This window comes from Falco cherrug, chromosome 13 (genome assembly GCF_023634085.1).
Source record: "Falco cherrug isolate bFalChe1 chromosome 13, bFalChe1.pri, whole genome shotgun sequence".
NCBI classification, from domain to species: Eukaryota; Metazoa; Chordata; class Aves; order Falconiformes; family Falconidae; genus Falco; species Falco cherrug.
Genome location: NC_073709.1, coordinates 4621662 through 4640993, shown reverse-complemented (window position 1 = coordinate 4640993; position 19332 = coordinate 4621662). Strand labels below are relative to the sequence as shown.

Here is a 19332-nt window from a genome sequence, read left to right as displayed (position 1 = left end):
TCTGGTTCCTGCCCGAGCATCTTGGCTGTTAGGTCCCTCCGATGCTCCAAATTTTGCTCCCCAGCACTGTTCAGTAATGTGTGTGATTAGCTGCTGTGGCTGTTCTATTGATTGGTACCAGGTTAAGGATGACTTTTCAGATTTGGCTGCCTGCAAGAATGTATCTTAGAGGCTGGGTACTACCAGGAACTATTTGTCACTGGGTATTTGCTTATGTAAAAGACTGAGGATACCTGCCTCTTATTCAACTCCTGCAAATACTAAATAAAGTTGCAATTTCACCTGCCTTGGAAGGATCATACCATGTCCTCAAGAGAACCCAGAGGAATCGCTGGGATTGCCTTTACAACTAGGAAAATCCATCCTGTTGCAAAGTCAGTAGGGGGTGCCCAGTCATCTGCAGACCATGAGCAACATAATCAGCTCTGGAGTGACTCAAAGCAGAGAAATACCGCCTCAAAGTCATCAAGCGATTTTAAAACCCAAGAGTTCATAAGAATTGAAGTGGTTTTGTTCATATGCAAATATCAAATAGAGTGCATCTTAGAACATGCTCTGAGTAGCTCACTCCCAGCTAGCTAGGTAGCGAGAAACTATGGAAAAAGCAAATTGGGGATACATGCAGTAATATCAAGGAATCACAGCTGTTTCCTTTACTCTCAATTCAGTTGTGTTTTGCCATGAGGAGACTACAGGAAAATAAACAAAATTATCACCCAGGAAGGGACAATGCCAATTGATTAGTACATTATGTTGCAGCAATGTCTTCATTGCACAGGTAGATGACAAAAACCTTTCATAATGAGAGTTTTCAGGGAAACAGCATTATTTGCAAACTCAGAAATTACTGATCATTCACATGGTCAACAGATTAGCGATGTTAATGAGCAGCCAACTATCTGCAACAAATAAGTACATTTTCTCAGGATAGAACAGCAAGCTGAGGATTACAAGGACCCACGCTCTTTATCTCTAGACAATCCTCGTTTCAGGTTTCTTGCCTCTTCTTAAAGGCTTGGAATAAATAACATATTGATTTCCCTTAAAACTTAAGAATGTGTTCACTGTCAAACTGTTCATACTGCTTATAAAATAGTAGGGATTATTTTCTTTTAAGCCTTCCTGTACCGATGTGAAGAGATACCTATCCTGCCAAATTTGTCCATGATCTTAAAGATTTCAGACAGGAGTTATATATTTATATGTGTGTGCGTGTATGTATATGTATATATATATATATATATGTATACTTATTTCTCCTGTTTCTACAGGGATTACTTCTCAGCTACTAACTAGAAGTGAAAATTTATTTGGAAACAGCTTGTTTCCAAATATCACTGTCTGTCAATGCATATGTGTAGATTCAGGGGAATCTACACAGCCCTTAGGTTAGGGTCAGTATAGAAGTTTGCTTGAGCTCTTTTTCCTGCCTAAGCTGCACTTTGAACTCTTTTCTGCTAGCGATACCTCTGAGACCAAAGGATATATCTGTGTGTGAAGGCATATAGCAAAGAGTCTTTCTCTCTCTCTAGATCATATTATTACGTAGTATGTAGCTTCTTAGTGCTGAACTCACAACCTGTCCATAATATCTTGCTGCATTTAGATGGCTGGCACATAAACTCTCTTTTAAGTGCTCTTTTTCAGCAGAGTCATGAAAGATATTCTCAGGAGCTGACCCACAGCAAAATGTATCCTGAGAGAACAAAACAGATACAGGTCATCTGCTGGGGATTAACTGATCAAAAATATCTGCTTTACTGGAAGAGGTAATTGAAGCACTTACCGCTTAGGCTTTGTCTGACTTCGGAGTTGTCTTTCTCTTAAAGCCATATTGCTGATGACCTGCTCCAAATCAGATTTACCTCACCCAGACCAAAGCAGGATGCACTCAGTGGGGAAAAAAGTAAACATTGGAAAGTATCATTAAGAGTATTTATCCTGTAAGTGAGATACTTGGTCTTCACATAGAGATAAGCATGACGCATGCTAATGCCTTGCTAGTTCTAGCATTTTGATTTTCAAAAATTCTCTTCTGCTGCCACATCTAGAGCTCAATTGTTGCTTGTAAGCTGCTTAACTATTAAATGGTTATTGATTTCTTATCCTGGGGAACTCAATAGTTTAAGCCAACTGAAACCTCTGTATAAAAGACTCGGTCCTTGACAAAACTGAAAGTGAAGGGGCTTGAAAAAAGAATATTGTAGAATGGCTTTGGGAGGTGGGAAGGAGGGGAGGAATGAACATTACTGCAATCAAGATGTTGCTTAACGCTAAGCAAAACAGCCTGGGAATCATAGCTTGACTTGGTCTGTATTCTTTTGGGACCAAATGCTGGTCTCACTGGCTGCAGCAGCAGAGGAGTTTGCATGTTTTTTTGTGCAAAAAGAATTTGCTCTACAGATAAGCAATTTGATGGATTTAGAAATAAGGTAGTTTCTAACTCAAAAGCTGGAGATAAAGGATGTTACCTTCTCCTGTGGTTCAGGTTGTCTCTCTTAGTGACTGTTGTACTAGCTGCAAAGGGTTTCCAGGAAAGGTTACGGAGTATTAAGTGCTTAGCCCTTGGAGACCTTCAGGGAAGAGACCAAGGAAGTAAAGCACATATTTCTGCAAATACAGAGTATTATTCTATCCAGCCGCGGCCCTTTGATCTGAAATGTGCAATCTGTCAAGTGTATTTCACAAGTCAACTGAATTGTCATTTGTCTGTACTTACAGTGGGTCGGACTCACATACTATCGTTAAAGGAATTTTCCTCTCTGTAATGAGACTCGTGCCACAGCAGTTTATCTGAGCCCAAAGTTTTAAGTACAAGTGTTCAATTTCATTTCAATGGAGAACAGCCCAGTTTGCAAAGCAGATTTGAACTTCTTCAGTCTGAGAAGGGTCTGCTTTGAATTAATGTCACTATATGTTTCAGGTTACAAAAAATATGCTATATACTGTCATTTTCTCACATGACTTCAGTAGGGTCTTGGTTTGATATCACTCTCTAGGCTATATTTTTCCTTTATTTTAAAATGGTCAAATATTTTTAAATCAGCAAGCTCATGATTAATAATTAATTTGTTTTGGCAAACAGATCTTGCTGGGTCATTACCTTCAGCCAATTCTTATTAGTATTCTTACAAGTGCAGGAAGCGTTCTCCCTTTTTGGAGGTTGATGTTACATCTCTTTAGCCACTTATAAAATAAAGATAAGTGAATTAGTATTGATTCCCTTACTTGGAATAACAGGAATGCAACCTAACCACCTCTCCAAATCACCAAGGTATTCCTGACTGAGGATGGAACATACACTCAGCAACACAAAATTCCCATTCTCTCCATAAATGCTGTATCAGATGTGGCAGGCGCCTAGCCAGGCAAGCCCTGCTCCCCGCCTGGTGAATGAGAAATATTTTTAATATTCTAGTTGCTAGATAAAAATATTTTTTTCCTTCATGTTGCATGGTTTCTTGAATTATGTTTCTTTGTTATATTGACAACAAAGATTAATTAATATTTTACAAGTTTCATTCACAGAAGTTCAAAGTCTCGTAGCATTTCCCCCCTGTTTTGGTAAGCATGTCTGTTCACACTTTCATTCTCTTGGAAAGTGTTTCTTTTCTTTCCTTATTCAGCTGAGCAGGTCAGGAAATCAATTAATGTTGTTATGGGCTAAAGGCACTTAAATGCAGATGTGTTTGAAGAGAAAGATAGATATAAAATCCTTCAGATTTTCTGAGTAGCTTCTTTCTTTTCCTACCTGAATAGTAATTCCCTCCCTCAGCCTTAAACAGGCTAAAGCCTCCTTTCTTCCTGCAAACAAATATTGAAACTCCAAAGCAGTACAGTATGCTTGCTGGACAATTTGCAGAAGTTATACTGTGCATACTGAAAATCCTCTTGCAAGGGCCTAAATACCTGTGCTGCTGTCAGAAATCAGTACATGAGAGTAGGATTTTTCGTTAAGGAATGCTGACCAGCTTTTCTTGTCAACCTACTTTGCACGCAGTATTTGACTAGCTACAGGAAACTATTCTTAGGTATACTTTTCCTGGTAAAGGTCACAGAAATATTCAAAAAATGTCATGCACAGCTTTTGTAGTGCGTTTAAGACCTAATGAAATTGCACCAAGGAAATTAACTACTTAAAAAGTAGATGAAATTAGTTTTGGAAATGTTTAGCTTAAAATACTGATGTTTACACACAGAGCTGAATTTTGAGAGAGATCTGTTCTTTATTGAGCGTTTCTAAGTACACTTCTTTCATACTTCATTGCCTCAGTTTTGCAAAACTTATGGAAGAATTGCATCTTCAATGTAGGTCGAATCTAATATCACCTGCTGTCTCCAGCATTTGTAAATTGTGTGTCACTCCAGCCGGTATGTGAGGCGGTGTGACACGAAGTGTATTTTCCATTCAGCTAGGCCCTGTGTGCTGCAGAGAACCGTACAGCTCACAGATTAGTGTCATTTACAGATATACTAAACCTCTTAAAAAAACCAACCCTCTATCAAATAATCTTTTTAGTTGCTGTTTGCGTGCAATGGGGTAGAGACAAAAAATTAGAATCTAATGTATTAGAATTTTGTGACTAAGGAATTCTGTAGGGGGACCGCTCTTTCACTAAGCAGTAACAAAGATATATTTCAGAGGACAGAGGGGGGGGGGGGGAAAAAAAAAAAAGTTATTCAGAAAATCCTTGTATATCTTGAAACGTAATTCTGAAATTTGTGAAAACATTAAACTGATAATAATACAATATCCTTTTTTTTATCCACAGTTATATGTAATCAACCATCTGTTACATTTTCCAGTGTGGCATTCCCCACCTGCTGTAGATGAGCCCTGAATATTTGCTGTTTTTATTCCAGAGTGCTTTCAAAATACAAGTCAAAACAAATTTATTCAATATTCTTTTTGTTGCTGTTGATTTTGGATGCTGACAAACTCTACAGCAATTTACAGTAAATGCAATGGTAGGTAAATGAATTTTCACAAAAAAAAAAAAAAAACCCAAGATAAAACAGCAAATTAAAACTAGTGGTCAGGATATAAATTGCTGATGTAGAAAATAGATATCTAAGGAATAGTTTAAACAATCTCAGCATATGTTATCAAAGAGTGATCTAAGAGATACCTGAACCTCAAGAGGGGAGCACCTTCCTGAGCAGGAGATAACTCATGGTATGCTCCTTTGTCTAACAAGAAAAGATCTGTCTAGAAGTTGAAGTCAGCAAACCTGTTCTCAGGGTGAAACTCTACGTTGTGTAGTTAAGAAGAAAGCTAGCTGACTATTGGAAAAGTTTACCAAGGGAATACTACAGCTGTTATTTGGGACAAAGGCATGGTTGCTGGAAGTTAAGGGTTTAATGTAACCGTCTGTATTTGAAGTAGATATAAGAATTTTGCAGTCTCTCTGATCTGGAATTTCACTGTTTCCAGTGAAATTACTGGTGTTGGTATGTAGGTCACACATGCAGTTACACGTAAAGTAACTTTTCATTTCTATATTCTTTCTTCATTGTGATTATGACGTGAAAGAAATTACTTTTAGTCTTAAGATTTATGATAAAACATATTTCACCATGTACAAGAGCAGTGAAGTCCTTTGGGGCATCTTTATTGAGCATGAATTACTGCTAGGTTGTCTTGGAGGTTAAAAAAAAGAAACTAACATCATTTTAAAAACCTCATCTTGAAAAGCCCCTTCCCAGCCATTTTTCACTTCAACTTTTGTTCCATTCCTTTTCCTGTCACTCGGTCATTCGTATTTGTTTAATATTCCTAAGTGGCAAATAATTTTTAAAATTAAAATGTTCATATTGTAGGATGAATAGTTACCCATTTAATTGCTGCCATTGCACAACAATAATCACTGACAGGAATTGTGGTACTCTTTAACCAGTGAGAATATGGAGAGGTTCAATTGGGAATATGAAGGTGGTTTTACAAATGCAAAGGGCAATTTGACAGGCCATGGTTCTGGTGATTCATACAAGTGAAAAATAAGAAATATTCCTCAGAAAATAAGAACTTTCTCCAAGTTTTTCATTGTTTTTAACCTGAGCTTCATTCTTCCCAGAGAGCCTTTTGAAAATACATATCTATTTGCCTTTTTCTCATCTGAAAATAACTATTTTCAAACAGAAAGTAATTTCCCTGCTTAATGTTTTCCTTCATTTTAAAGATGCTTTTTTTCCCCTAGAAGTAACAAATTTGTTTACTTCTGGATGTTAACATCACCTGCTAAATGAAATTAAAGCCACTGGACGGGATTCAGGTAAAACCATACTGAGGTCAACACTTCATTCAAGGAAAGGCTTTGATTAGCTAATATTTAAAGTTACTGCAGGGCAGCATTGAAGATAGCGGCCAATCACCCGAAGAGCTAGCTGTTATCGTTTTACAGTATAAACATGTTAAATATTCCAGGGCCATGGTGTGTTGAAGTAAGGTTTCCAATTCTGTAAAGTGGAGAGGTTTGAGTATTAGTAGAGAATGATGTTGCCTGAATTTGATCAGCTTTGACATTAATAATAAACCACAGTGTACCTCATAAAGAGTAAAATCACCTTTTATCTTTCAATTTTGTGTAGTTGCTAATACTTACATGCATTGGAAGATATCAGCAGTCTCTGTGGGCTTAATTACTGGGGGGGGACCTTGCATATTAAACTGAATAATTTTTAATATTAAAAAACCGCTTGAAACTCTTGTGCTACAGCACAGAAAGCTTTTTAGTCTTCATTTTGCTCCTTAATGGAGGATCAAATGCTATCTCTTTACTTGTTCCAGGAACAAATGCAACCAACGGCAACAAAAATATCCTTTATGTATTTTAAATTATGGGGGGAGGGGGGATCATCACCATTTTATTCTTAATATTTTAAACATATCCACTGAATACGTAATTCACTGCAAGCAATAATCTAGCTTGTTGTTTATGAGACTAGCTCTTCTGCTGGCATGAACAGGTGTAGTTTTATCATCATCTGAATTACCTCAGCTGTAAGTGGTTCCAGAAGTGGTGTTAAAAGTATCAGTGTACCCAGAAAACGCTAGAGCTTTGAGCATTTATTTGTTCTTCGATGGGGAAAATGCCATGAAATCTTGGCCATACTGGATCCGGGAATCAAACGTTTGCATGCTCACTAGCACTAGACTGGCATGTTTTTCTTTCCATGTAAATTGCAGAGTTCAGCAGCAACAGGTACCTTCGCTGCCCCGAGGTCCCCGCCTGAGTCCTGGGGCACTGGGCCCACCGGGCTTGGTGGGGGGAATGTCCCCCCTGCACCACCCGCCTGGCCAGCCCTCCAGGGCAGCCAGCACCTAGGCCGGGTTCGCACTGCTGCCCGCCGGGCGTGCTGCGTGGTACGGCCCGTGTTGTCTGAATCTGTGACCTGAGACACTCACAGCAAGGATAGAGATGAACGCTGTGGCTAAAAATAATGATCTCTGTCCACAACAGTATCTTTTCGGGTTTTGTTTAGACCAGCTAAGCTGTTGTGATTGAACTGCAGTTATAATATTGACCATTGTAACATCAGTATAATTGACTTGTTCAGATTTTCCTCCTTTTTTTTTCCCTTCTATTAGCTTTCACTTCTTTTTCTCTCTCTCTTTTTTTTTTTTTTAAGTAACTTATTCCAGGAACCTCTGTGCACTTCTGTAATTCTCTTTTCACAACTAGACGAACAGTAGGAATGCTTTCTTTCCATAGAGCAGTTTTAGTACTCGCCATGTGTGCTAGTCCTCCTGACCCACACAACTTTTTTCTTTTCTTACTATAGAGAAGGTAGCCAGCAAAGAGTTAGGAAATGGGGGTTGCTGAGCTTTTGTAGCTGATGCTAGGGGATATAAGAGGAGGCTTTTCTTGCAGTTTGCCATCAATGTTATCTGCAAAAGCCAGGGACACTGGGCTAATTGCAAATGATAGATTATACGTAAAATTAGCTTTCCTTTGGAAAAAAATCCTCCTTTGTGTTGAGTAATGCAAATAATATTTTTCTGGTCAAGCTGAATATATTGATGATTAATATAAAATTAAGATAAATAATTTGTGAAAAGTGCACTATATATGTAGTGAGATCAATCAAGCGTACATCTATTAATCACCAGGTTTCTCTTCCGCCAGCCTGTGTTTTGTTGAGTTCACTGTGTTTTCATCCTTCTGTGCCACAGTCACCAGCCAGAGCCACTTCCGTGCTCACCCCTGAAGTGTCTTGCAACTGTGCAGCTCCTCAGCATCCCCTCATCTCTCAAAGGCTTTTTATTCCACTTGGTGTACCCATTCATGTCTTAGGAAATTAATCCTTATGTATTAAATAGTACGGCACTCTCACAAGGACATTCTGTACTGGAGGTGACAAGATACTCGTGGGTATTCAGAGCTGATTGTATTGCAGGATAATCAGTATTCTGCCCCGAACGTTAGCATGTTCGTTAATGAGCCGTTTACCTGCTGTTTGCATTCACGGCACACAGGCACGAAGGAAATGCTCTGTACCATACCAGACTGTTCGCTTCAGTCCCCTCCAAAACTGCCTGCTAAGGCCACCAAGTGTCAGGCTTTGCACTGGACTTGTTGGTGTTCCACAGAACTGAGTGAGTGGGAGGTTCTGCACTCAGCCTGCGTACCACCAGCAGTCACTGGCAAGTTCTTAGCTTGTCTCACAAGACATTTTACCCATTCGTTCTCTGTCCTAAATATCCTCACGAACTTGTAAGCTGGCCTTCGCATAGCCTACTTTCCAGCTGGGTGGCAGCACCGTCCTCCAGGGAGCCCAGGCTGTGGGCTGCCAGTCCTGAAGCTGAAATAGTGGTCATATGGGACATCTACCCGGTGTCCCCTGCTCCAGCTCTGACCTCCTGGGCTGCTCTGCCCCAGGGAGGTGAAAGGACACCGGCAAAGGACCGGGGGGTGGGGGGGTGTTTCTTTTGAGCTGCCTCTGGGGCATGTCTGTGGAGGGAGAGAAAGTAATAGGAAGGGAGAGGAAGAACATTTACAGAATTTCCATCAACTTGTTTAGAGGAAGAACATTTACAGAATTTCCATCAACTTGTTTATGAGAACTCTGTGTTTTCCCTTCCATTTTTTATATAGGTTGTCTGTAATGCCCAAACCAGGAACACATGCCCTTGTGCAGCATGATTTTCACAGTTTGGGCTCTTACTTTTTTTGGTGCCAAGTCTGACAAGCTGGTGTTGCTCATTTTGCGTGAGTGACAGTAACCTGGAGATACGGCCCTCTCCACTGCATACATGCTGTCAGCTTGGGTTATTCATGTCCTGTGGTAGTCTTGAATTGCCCTTCTGATGTAGGCAGAAATCTTGTTTGTCTTTGTAGCCGGAGAACTGGCAGAGTTGCTGAAGTTTAACCAGAAGGCCTCTCAGGTCCCTACGGCTGATTCCGTTATGGCTTTTTTCTTTTTCATTATGTTTGACATTTTGAAGGCTGAGCCTCATTATAGACAGGCAATCTCCAGCACCAGGCTGGGGAAATGAGTTCTCTGAGATGGAGAACATATGAAAAAAATGAAAAAGAATGACCACAAAATTAAAATAAGATTTGAGGCAGATTTTTGTTGTGTGATGTAGTCTTGTGTGATATCTGTTCAAAACAAGGAACGAGAAATGAGAGCAAAAGTGATTCCTCTTTACCAGGCATTCAAGACAGAGAAGTTCACTACGGTGTTTTTCACCTTCAGTGTATAAATACCCTTGCTAATGCAGCAGCATTAATATTTGCAAGGCTAATTCTGCTTTTGTTACTTTATTTTTTTAAAATCCAGCCTTCCTTCTATTTCACCATACTAAGTAAAGGCTTTTTATGCCAATATGAATCAGCTACTACAGCAACAAACCAGCTACCGCAGGCCAAGGGAAGGCTAAAGCAACACGTGGTTCCCATGCTTTAGAAAGCTATACCTCTGCAAAGTCCTAGAGCAAGGAGGCAGATGACACAATGTATTTGCTACTATATTAGCATATCAGTGACAAATCACATTTTGTTTGCAAGCTTGGTTTCTACCTTTCTCTGCCTCTTAATGAAGGTGATATATCTTCTGAGAATGTCAAACTGTGGTTCCAAAATAGAGTAATTTCTTAATAATGTGATCAGATAGTTAAACATTAGCACTTGCTACAATTTTGATAGTAAGTATTCTCATTAAAGTCAGTTTGTCCCTTCTTTATGGCAAATAGGAGTAGAAATGGCAGCAAGATCTGAGTCTCCTTCTTCAAAACCACTCTGTTCCCCAGGTCCAGGTTTTAAATTACCTAGCGATGCTGTAAGGACTTGAGGAAACCAAGCCCATATCTGTAATGGATGGGAGATGCTGTGTCTTGTCTTGATTGAGATTGAGCTGAAGAGTGCTCAGAAGGGTCTGTCACAGGTCAGGGCCTGTTTGTACCAGAAGCAAACAGTCAGCTGGCTTAAGGAAGGGGTACCTGTGTCTAGAAAAACCTGCACCTGAATTGGCTTAGACCATGTTGGGTAGATGGAAGCTGCAGAATAGTCCTTCCAGGCATGGAAAGCAGAGGCACAGAAAATTTTGCCTGCACTAGTGGAGATGTCGGGAAAAGCTGTCTCTATTTCAGCAGCTGGGGAGTTTTGTCACAAGATTGTGTTGCTACCTTGAAGCTTTTCTAAAAAGCAGTTTTCTGTAGGTTACTCTAACTGATGTCCTTGTCATAAACAAAGTCTCATGTATGGCTCTGTAGTTTGTGGGTTTATATTAAAACTTTATATATCGAGTGAAAATGTGAGAAGGGAGATCTTTTTGCCATAGTCAGTTGAGAAGGAGGCTAGAGAAGATCAACAGCAGTATGTAACATTTCTGTAAGGCTAGAGGCAAATCCAGGGATGTGGATTTGAGGATTAGAGGAGCGATTATATTTCCTTCTACTGAAAACTACTCCTCGATGTGAAAAAAAACCAACTTGGTCTCTCACGTGAAATATGGTGGGCCTTAAATCCATGGTTAAGGCTCCACATAATCATAATCATGGTAATGCAAAGATAATAGACATAAAGGAAGAAGACTTACTCGTAATCAGTTTAAAGGCTATGTCTTCATTACTAAAGAATTAGAGGTTATTTAGTCCTCATGTAACAACCACACAGAATTGAGATTTGTATCTGGAAATGTACAAGCTTTTGACTATTTTTTTTCCATTCCAGGAGGAAAAAAGATAATTATCGTCTTTTTGCTTATTCAGGATTATTTTTGAAAGGTTAAAATGTTAAGGAAATAAGGCTATTGAAGGCATGTTCTGAAAAATGAGCTAAAACCATTTTTTTACAAAGGAGTCAAACCTCACAGTGTAAGGTCCGCTCCTAGACTGTGTCAAAGCAAAGCGAGGCAATGCACAGCCTGACAATGCTGTGGCGCACCAGGCTGACCAAAGCTGCAGCGAGGGCATCTGGCAAACTAAAATGAAGTGATTCTACTGAACCTTACCAAAGTGATTTATTTATTTTTTAAAAAAATTTTCCCTATTAGAGAGAAATATTTAGAGGAAATTAAATTTCTCATGGGAAATTGACAGAACTTTAATTTCCCTCTGAAAGATTTCAATGGGAAAACCTCAAAGGAAGAATAGTTAACTTCTGTGGTTACGAACATAATTGCGTTTCCCAGTATATTACACTAGTAGTTACTTCCCCTATAAAAACCTGTCTTGAACGTATCCTGCAAGTAGGATGTAGAAACAATTTTCAGTGGAGAGTAGGTAATATTTTGGCTTAATCAAGAGGATAATTTTAGATGACTTGTAAAATAATTGGCCAGGCTGTAATAAACATAGCTGGGAAAATGACAGATATTTCCTTGGTTTCTCCTCCCCAGTGGTTCAAGGAATAAATCTTCAAAGCAAAACATTCTTCAGAAATATGTGATTGAAATAAAAAGATACCATCTACTGAAGTCTTAGAATGAGGTGAAATAATAGAAGCAGCAGAGGGATGTGATGTCTGAAAGCTTCAGCCTTGTAGGGAGAGAAGAATCATACGAGGGTCTGGTATTTTCATTTTGGAAATTGTCCCAAGTACTGCTGAAAATCTAGCTGGTTAAAGTAGATTTTGTTCCAGCTGTGCACAGCAAACAATGCAATTTCTGGTGTTGGTAGTCCAGTCCCTCTGCTTTGGAGTCTGAAACCCTAAAGCAGAAAGAGTGTAAGATGCCTCGGCCACCCCACCGGCCCCGCGCACGGCCCCCGCGGGAGGCAGCCGCCGCCAGCCCTGCGGTTCAGCTGCCCCCGCAGCCGGACTCCGACATCCTGCAGAGCCGCTGAGCTGCCGCTCAGCCCCCCTCTTCCCAAGATCGTTCCTCAAAAAGCAGCAGAGAAACACATGTGCATTTTGGTTTTCCTTCTCTTTGGTTTTTCTTCCATTGCATAGTCACACTGATCTTTCTTGCCGGATCTGCCTTTATCCGTTTCTTTCTGTTGATGCTTTGGAGAGTGAGTTTCTTGACTTGCCCCATCACAGTTTAATCTGACAGATTGGGAGCTCTCGTGGCTGTGGATCAGAGCTTCCCTGTCAGGGCAAGAGGAGTCTGTACACGCAGAAATCTTAGTTCGGAGGTGTAAACAAGAGAGAAGCAAAGGAAGGAAAAGTGCGAGAGGGAGAAAGGAAGCATTCTCTTTAAAACAAACTGGAAAAAGAACCCCTCTTAAAATCAGGCTGCACAGCAAAATGTACTTGTGACTGTGATGGTGAATAAAAGGCCGTTTTGGAAACAATTTTAGTCCCTTCGGGATTTATTAAAAAAAAAAAAAAAAAAAAAAAGCTATGCCAGTAATGAGTTGTAGCATCCCAGCTTTGCATTGCCTTCACTAATTTGAATTCCAGTAGGTGGGTTTTTTTAATGAGCACTAGCTTTAGAGAAAAAAGTAGTCCAAGTGGCAATTAAGCATTTAATTTGCTGAGATGACCAAAATAAAGGCTGCAAAGTGTTTAAAAGACTGATAGGCTACCTCTTAGAAAAAATTATCCTGGGTGCCATGAGTTTCACTGTGCATACTGCATTCCTCCATCCCTTAATTTAAAATGGATTTTAATAAACACAGTATACATGAATGGATGCATGTATACATTGATGCTTTCTTATAACTTTATATATAATAAATGCTAACAATGCATGGAAGACCTTAAGAGTATTTGCTTTCCTGTGGCTATTTTCAAATGGTTTTGCCATATAAACATTGAGAATGAAGGCAGTTCTGAAAATTTTAGCTAAATACATAAACCTGTATGGATTATTACACTTTCTAATAGCACGTTATCTGTCTCCATTGCAAGAGCTGATCAGTTTCTCTGCAATGCTGAATTAGGCCAAACTGCTCTAACCTAAAAACTCGTTGCATTCTTAGAGGCATGAAAATCAACTGGCTGCTAAATGGGGAATTGTGCCAGGAATTCAAGAATATGCTGATACCTATTTTTTATTTATTAATTGAACTTAATTCTCCTAAAGTATTTAGGTGGCAAACAGATCATTTTGTAGCTATGATAATTGCTGAATAGGGATAATCTGGCTGTTCCTTCTATTCCCTTCTAGGAATATACATTGAATCGTCTGGTTCACCAAATTTTGATCAGATGCCAGGATGAATTATTGTATAGCTGAATATCTTGCAGGTTAATAAAAAGCATACGTATCCTGCTTCCATGTGCAAAATACTTGCAGTGAAAATGTATGTGAGGAAAAGAAAGTATTGGAAAAATAAAGCCATCTGGTGCATGAACAGCAAAGCTTGTTGAAAAATTGTGTCTGCTCTGAAATGGGCATAAAACAAACAAACAAAACCCCTCCTGATGATACTAATTTCTTCCAGTTGCTTTAGTTCAATAAATATATTCCATTCTTTTCCCCTCTCCTCCACTAAAATGTAGTTTACAAGCTTTAGAAGGAAGAGCTGCTTTGAAATGAGTAATTGAGCCATTTAATTTTCATTCCTGTAAGACAGACATAGAGGTTTTTTTCCTAAACGAAACACTTGAGCATAAGTTTTGTCTCCTGTGAAAGTCAAGCATAAAAAAATGCATAAATCTGGAGAAAGTTTAGGTTTAGGGACAGCAGCATTTTTCAGTGAAAAACATTAAGTTGGAAAACATTAAATCCAAAAAGTTTCAGCCAGCTTTAGTGAACAGCGTCCAAAGGCAACTTCAGTCAATGTATTACTGAAGAAAAGCCATAAATGGCATAACATAAACCTGAAGTAGAATTTAAATGACAGCCCTAAGGCATGAAGATTGAGTTACAATTATAAAATCAGGCTGTCAATATTTTGATCCTCCAACAATGCAACTTTACCAAAGAAAATTTCGAAATTTCAGTCAGTCTCCAATTTCACACATCACTGGCAACAATAACAAACATAGAGCAGATAAGAAACACTTGGTGAACTAATGCACTAAAACATAAGCTGAAAGGAGCAATGAAACAATTGTCCAAAGTCAACCAAAATTGAGATACTATTATGTGCATGTCTGAGTAATTTTCAGAGCTGTTGATAATGGGCAATAGTCATCTATAAATTTCTATTATCATTAAGACTTCAAAATTTAAATATATTGATTTTTTTTCCACAAAGGGCCACTCTGAAAACAGTGGTTATTACTTTTTTGTACCATTTATGTTGTTTTATTCCAATGTAACATCATTAACATCACTCAAGTTGTTCATCTTCTGCAGAACTGAGAGAAGGATCTGTAAAACCACTTAGATTAATATATCTTCAGTGGGAGTGCTATATTCAGTAGAATACCCAGGGTCACAGGTCAAGAAATATTCCTCTCACAGATCTGAGAGAGGTATTGCAAGCTGCCCTGTGCTGGCCCATCAATTCATGTTGGCTTTGGCTTCATGAATCTGGCAAAGTAATGCGAATGTATGTGTATATATGTGTATCTGCTGTCTTGGTTCAGTCTCAAGGGCCATCACGTTGCTGAGGCTGCCAACAAAGAAGTCAGTGCTGATGTGGGTATCTATTTGCTGCCTCATTTCTCTCTGCCTACCACATTTAAGTAATGCTTTGAAGAATTGTCATCGTTGCTGACCTTACAGAATTCATACATAAAAGGAGAAAACTCAGAATCCTGCTACTATTTAGTTCTGTTCTGAATTTTGTGTGTTCAATGTTGGCTCACAAAGTTAGTGAATTAAAGAGCACAAGATTTCCGAAGTAAACCAAAAACTTGACATCCTTTTCCTTTCCAGCTGCCACTATCATTCTATGTACTCCAAATAGCCTTGATTTATTAATGGCAAATCTGGAGGAAGGAAGATTAGAAAGACTGAAATAGCTGGCCAAAACCTGCCTAGATTTGGAAACGTAACTTTAGTTTGAATTTGCCAGTTGGAATGTAGCATGTTTTTGTGAAATAGACGTTGACAATATAAACAAATATTTCTCCTCCTTTAAAAAGCTTTTATTACAATATCCATTCTCATCTTCAGCTATTCAATGCCACATTTTTTGAACATTCACATGAATTGAATTTCAGATTTTATACGTAATATTTGTTTTTTTCCTTTCCTGAAGTGTCTTCCTTGACCTGTGACCCAGCACTGTCTTTACCAAATTGAATTTCCATTGTTTTAGGTAAGGAATGTTGTTACGTCTTATATTACTTGGACTGATAAAAGCTGAGTTCTGTGTTATCTTACAGTCTTTCAACCTATCGGACTGTCGTGTTTTGGACTAGATTGTTGTGTATCTCTGGGAGAGCTCTATAAGGCAACTCTATGAAAAAGTAATACAGCAATGAGCAAGGCTTAGCTGGCTTCCCGGCTGCTGAGCCTTTGCCAGAGACTTTGATCAGATTTAAAAGGATCTTAGTACCCTGTGGACAGGCACAAAGACTTTCACATTCCAAAAACCTGATTTAAAGGGGTTTGGGCTCTTCCCACCCACTTGAAAAGATGTTGACCTGCTGTTGTCCCTGATGACTGGGACCTGACTAGAGTAACAGTGAAATAAAAGAGGGAGGTTTTGAATCAGGTTGCGTATCTCAGGGGGTTGCATGTATGAAAGACTTCTGACCTCTGTAGCTGCAGCAAGTTAATACTCTGCATCCTGCACTGTCCGTGCTAACATGACTTGTAACAAAGTAGTTATTGCAGGTGCTGTAATTGGACAGCAGAATTAGGTATGTGCCTATACATCAGCAGCTTTACTTATCCATATATTATCTTAAACCAATGATTAATGCCAGTTTGCACCAAGTCCCTTGTTTTTTAATTGGCGTGAAGAAAGTGGATAGGTGGGGTAATAACTTTTTAAATTAACACTAACTTTCTAATGAGCTAAAGAAACTAATTTAGAGAGTCATTATAGCTAATATTATACCTACCTTTATTCAGGAAAGCAATTAACCAGTTCAGAGATCAACACGTCCCTAAATGTTCTTCCAAATCCAAGTATAGAAATCATAGAGATTAGTAATCATCATTCTGGGTTAGGTGATGGATTAAAAATTAGGAAAAAAAAAAGATCAGTAGAGTTTTGTCAAAAAAAGGAAATTATCCTATTTGATTGATGCACCCAATTAAAACTGTTTGAAAGACCTCAAATTTAATCACAGACACAGTGAAGTGCTCACAAATATTCTAAAGAGAATAATTGTTCATACAAATTATTTAGAAGAAATTTTGTAGAACAAATGTGCTGGAGAAAATCTAAACTGTGCACGACCAGTTCTGGAGTAGAAACTGCCAAAACTCATTAAATTATTCACTAACCATCATTTGTTCAGCTCGGTGTATTACAAAAGTTATTGATTAGATAGTTTATAGTAGTTGGATGTATTTACGGAAATGTCTCTTCCCTCCTGTAATTTTGTAGTACATTGGGTTTTTTTCAAAAAATGCAAAGGGATGAAGTTATGCATTATTTATAGCATATGCTTAGCACTCTGATAGTAAGCTAATGGGGATGGCATAGTTAGAAGAAGTCTCTAACCCTTTCAATATTGCATTTCACTTTTCCAAAATGAACAGCCTTTGCCTGAATAATATATTGTAGATAATGACAGAAAAGCCCAGCAAAATACCAAGTCATAATACATGTGAAAGACTAAAAGCTTTCTGGTGGATATCTATCAAACTCCTTCTTGTTTGAAAAGTGTGATTTATTTTATTTTTCTTCTTTCTCTACTTCAGCACAGCAGAACCTTCCCCAAGTGGTACTCGATAGCTTATTATTCTACAGTAGCACAAATTCTTGACTTCTGAGACTGGTCAGTATTGCATATAACATGTCATAAGTACTTGAAAGTCAGTTTGGCATCTTCAGAGGAATACAATTAGTCATTAATGTATTAATCTCTATAGCAGGTGATCAGAAGATACTTTCCACAGTTAACTGGGAGAGAAAACTATCGTATCAGCTTGAACTTTTAACTGTGAGCTTCAAGTGTTCGGGAGGAAATTTCCTCTAGGGCAGAGCAGGTATACAGGCAGCCCCCTTTAACCCCCAGGCTGAGCTGCTGTATGATGCTGAAGGAAGATCTGGCCAGGGTAGCTGCACTAGCATTGCTTTTGAAGCATCACGCTGGGTTTCGCCACAGGGACATCTGCTTCCAGCAACGTAGAAGACAAAATGTAAATCCAGATTTCAAAATGTGCAAAGACGTGGAATTCCTGCAGCGCTCGCTGAGATCAAGGAGAGGACAGAAGTGTGGCAAAGAATCTCATCCAACTTGCTTGCAGGTTACACGCTTCTAAGTGAGAGGAAAGAACATTCGGCCTTTAATTGCTCTGAATTGAAATATATTTTTAAATGTTTTAAAAGGAACAGGAGAGATTAAGACTAAAAAGTATTACTGTAATAGTTTAGTGTTACCTGTTTTTTATAAATGCAGGATTAATATTTTTGTGCTGTCTTACCACGTCCAAAATCTCCCTAAGTTTATCATAATGGTATTTCTGGATTTGGCCCACATATGAAATGAAAAGTAGAACCATTCCTTTAGAGTGTGGATGAAAACTCAGACCGTGGGTGCGGATATATAATATCCTTAGCTATGACTGTGATATTAAATATTCAGCAGTAAAGCATTTGTGTGGCTGTGGATCTTCAAGCAAGATGTGCAGACCTTAGTGCTAGACTATACTGTTCCTGACAAACCGTGACTGCTTCCAAATGTATATTGCCATGACAATAATCTGCACAAGAACTGAGACTAATTTCAGTATAACTTCTGGGAGTTTCCTTGTCATCGGCCACGTATGTTTGATGCCTAATGCTAACATATGCTAATATAGAAAACGCCTATCGCTTTAATCCTAAAAGATTGTAAAGCTTTTATTTTCTATGGCTACTGCAGCCTGACAAGATACACTGTGGCAGCAAGAGGAGAGTATCAGGGGCTGGTCTAAGGAGACAAAGAGGGGCTGGGGAAAGGTGATGCCGGGAAATGAGGAAGTTCATGGCCCTTTCCAGGGCGAAGGGTTAACGTCCCTTTTCTGGTTGTTTTGTCAGGGCTATTATATTGTAATGCTAAACCCTTTTTCACCGGTGGTTTTAAAGCAACAAATGTTTGAGTATTGCAGATTACTTGGGCAATTGTTTCCTAGTTCAGAATTGTTCAAACACTGGCCACAAGGAAAATGCAAAGTTATGCTCACCCAGCTGGATATGTATCTTGACAGGAGCATCAGATCAACAAGGCTTATGTTTAAGATTTAACGTCTAGAATTTGAGTTGCTTTCAAAGCAGTTGCAGGAATTAAGCAGAAGTGATTTCTAATGAGGAACTTCAATTAGTTCCTTGCTCCCTGGCAAACCAAAGAAGACACAAAATCAATCAAAACTCAGTGTAAATTATTCATCTGACTTTACTATGCGTTTAGCAAAACACCCAACCCGGCAGCAACAAAAGGCCCTCATTGTGAGGGGCAGCAGAGCCCGGCTCAGGAGCCCAGAAAACAGATGGGGCTGTAGGAAGCACTGCTGAGCAGCCTCCTCCCGCTCGTCCCTGGTCCCTTTGTCAGGGCCACATTCCAGCTAGATGGACCTTTGCAGTTTTCCAGGCTCTGCAGGGATTACAGAGGTGGATTTAAACGTGGGGGAAGAGCTAGTGCAGGCAACACCAATATTTCACATCCAGTCTTAAAATCTGAGGTACCGTTTTGGATTAAGAGAATCATGAATCTTTCAGAAAAGCAAATATTCAGATCCCGGGGCAATGTGCTGGCGGGACTACAGGTTTCATGAGCTCTTTAGACGTGGCTCTTCAGCTGGTGTATGTTGGCACAGCTTCAGTGGAGCCCACAAATAACCTGGCCCTGGCATTATATAAATATACACCAATGACCTCTCCCTCTTTTGTTG

General features: G+C 39.1%; 1 protein-coding gene across 7 annotated transcripts in view; it reads right to left on the bottom strand.

Moving 5' to 3' along the window:
• CCDC85A (coiled-coil domain containing 85A) overlaps positions 1 to 19332 on the bottom strand; it is a 196397-nt gene that overhangs the window by 4485 nt on the left and 172580 nt on the right. For 6 of the 7 annotated variants that reach the window (XR_008734850.1, XR_008734848.1, XR_008734847.1 and 3 more), the window contains 2 exons: positions 6373 to 6456; positions 1787 to 2573 (listed from right to left, as the gene is read on the bottom strand). The gene's annotated coding sequence lies outside the window, so the exon portion shown is untranslated. Of the gene's footprint in view, positions 1 to 1786; positions 2574 to 6372; positions 6457 to 11482; positions 17721 to 19332 lie in introns of those variants that run through there. The other variant, XR_008734849.1, reaches the window with a different exon arrangement.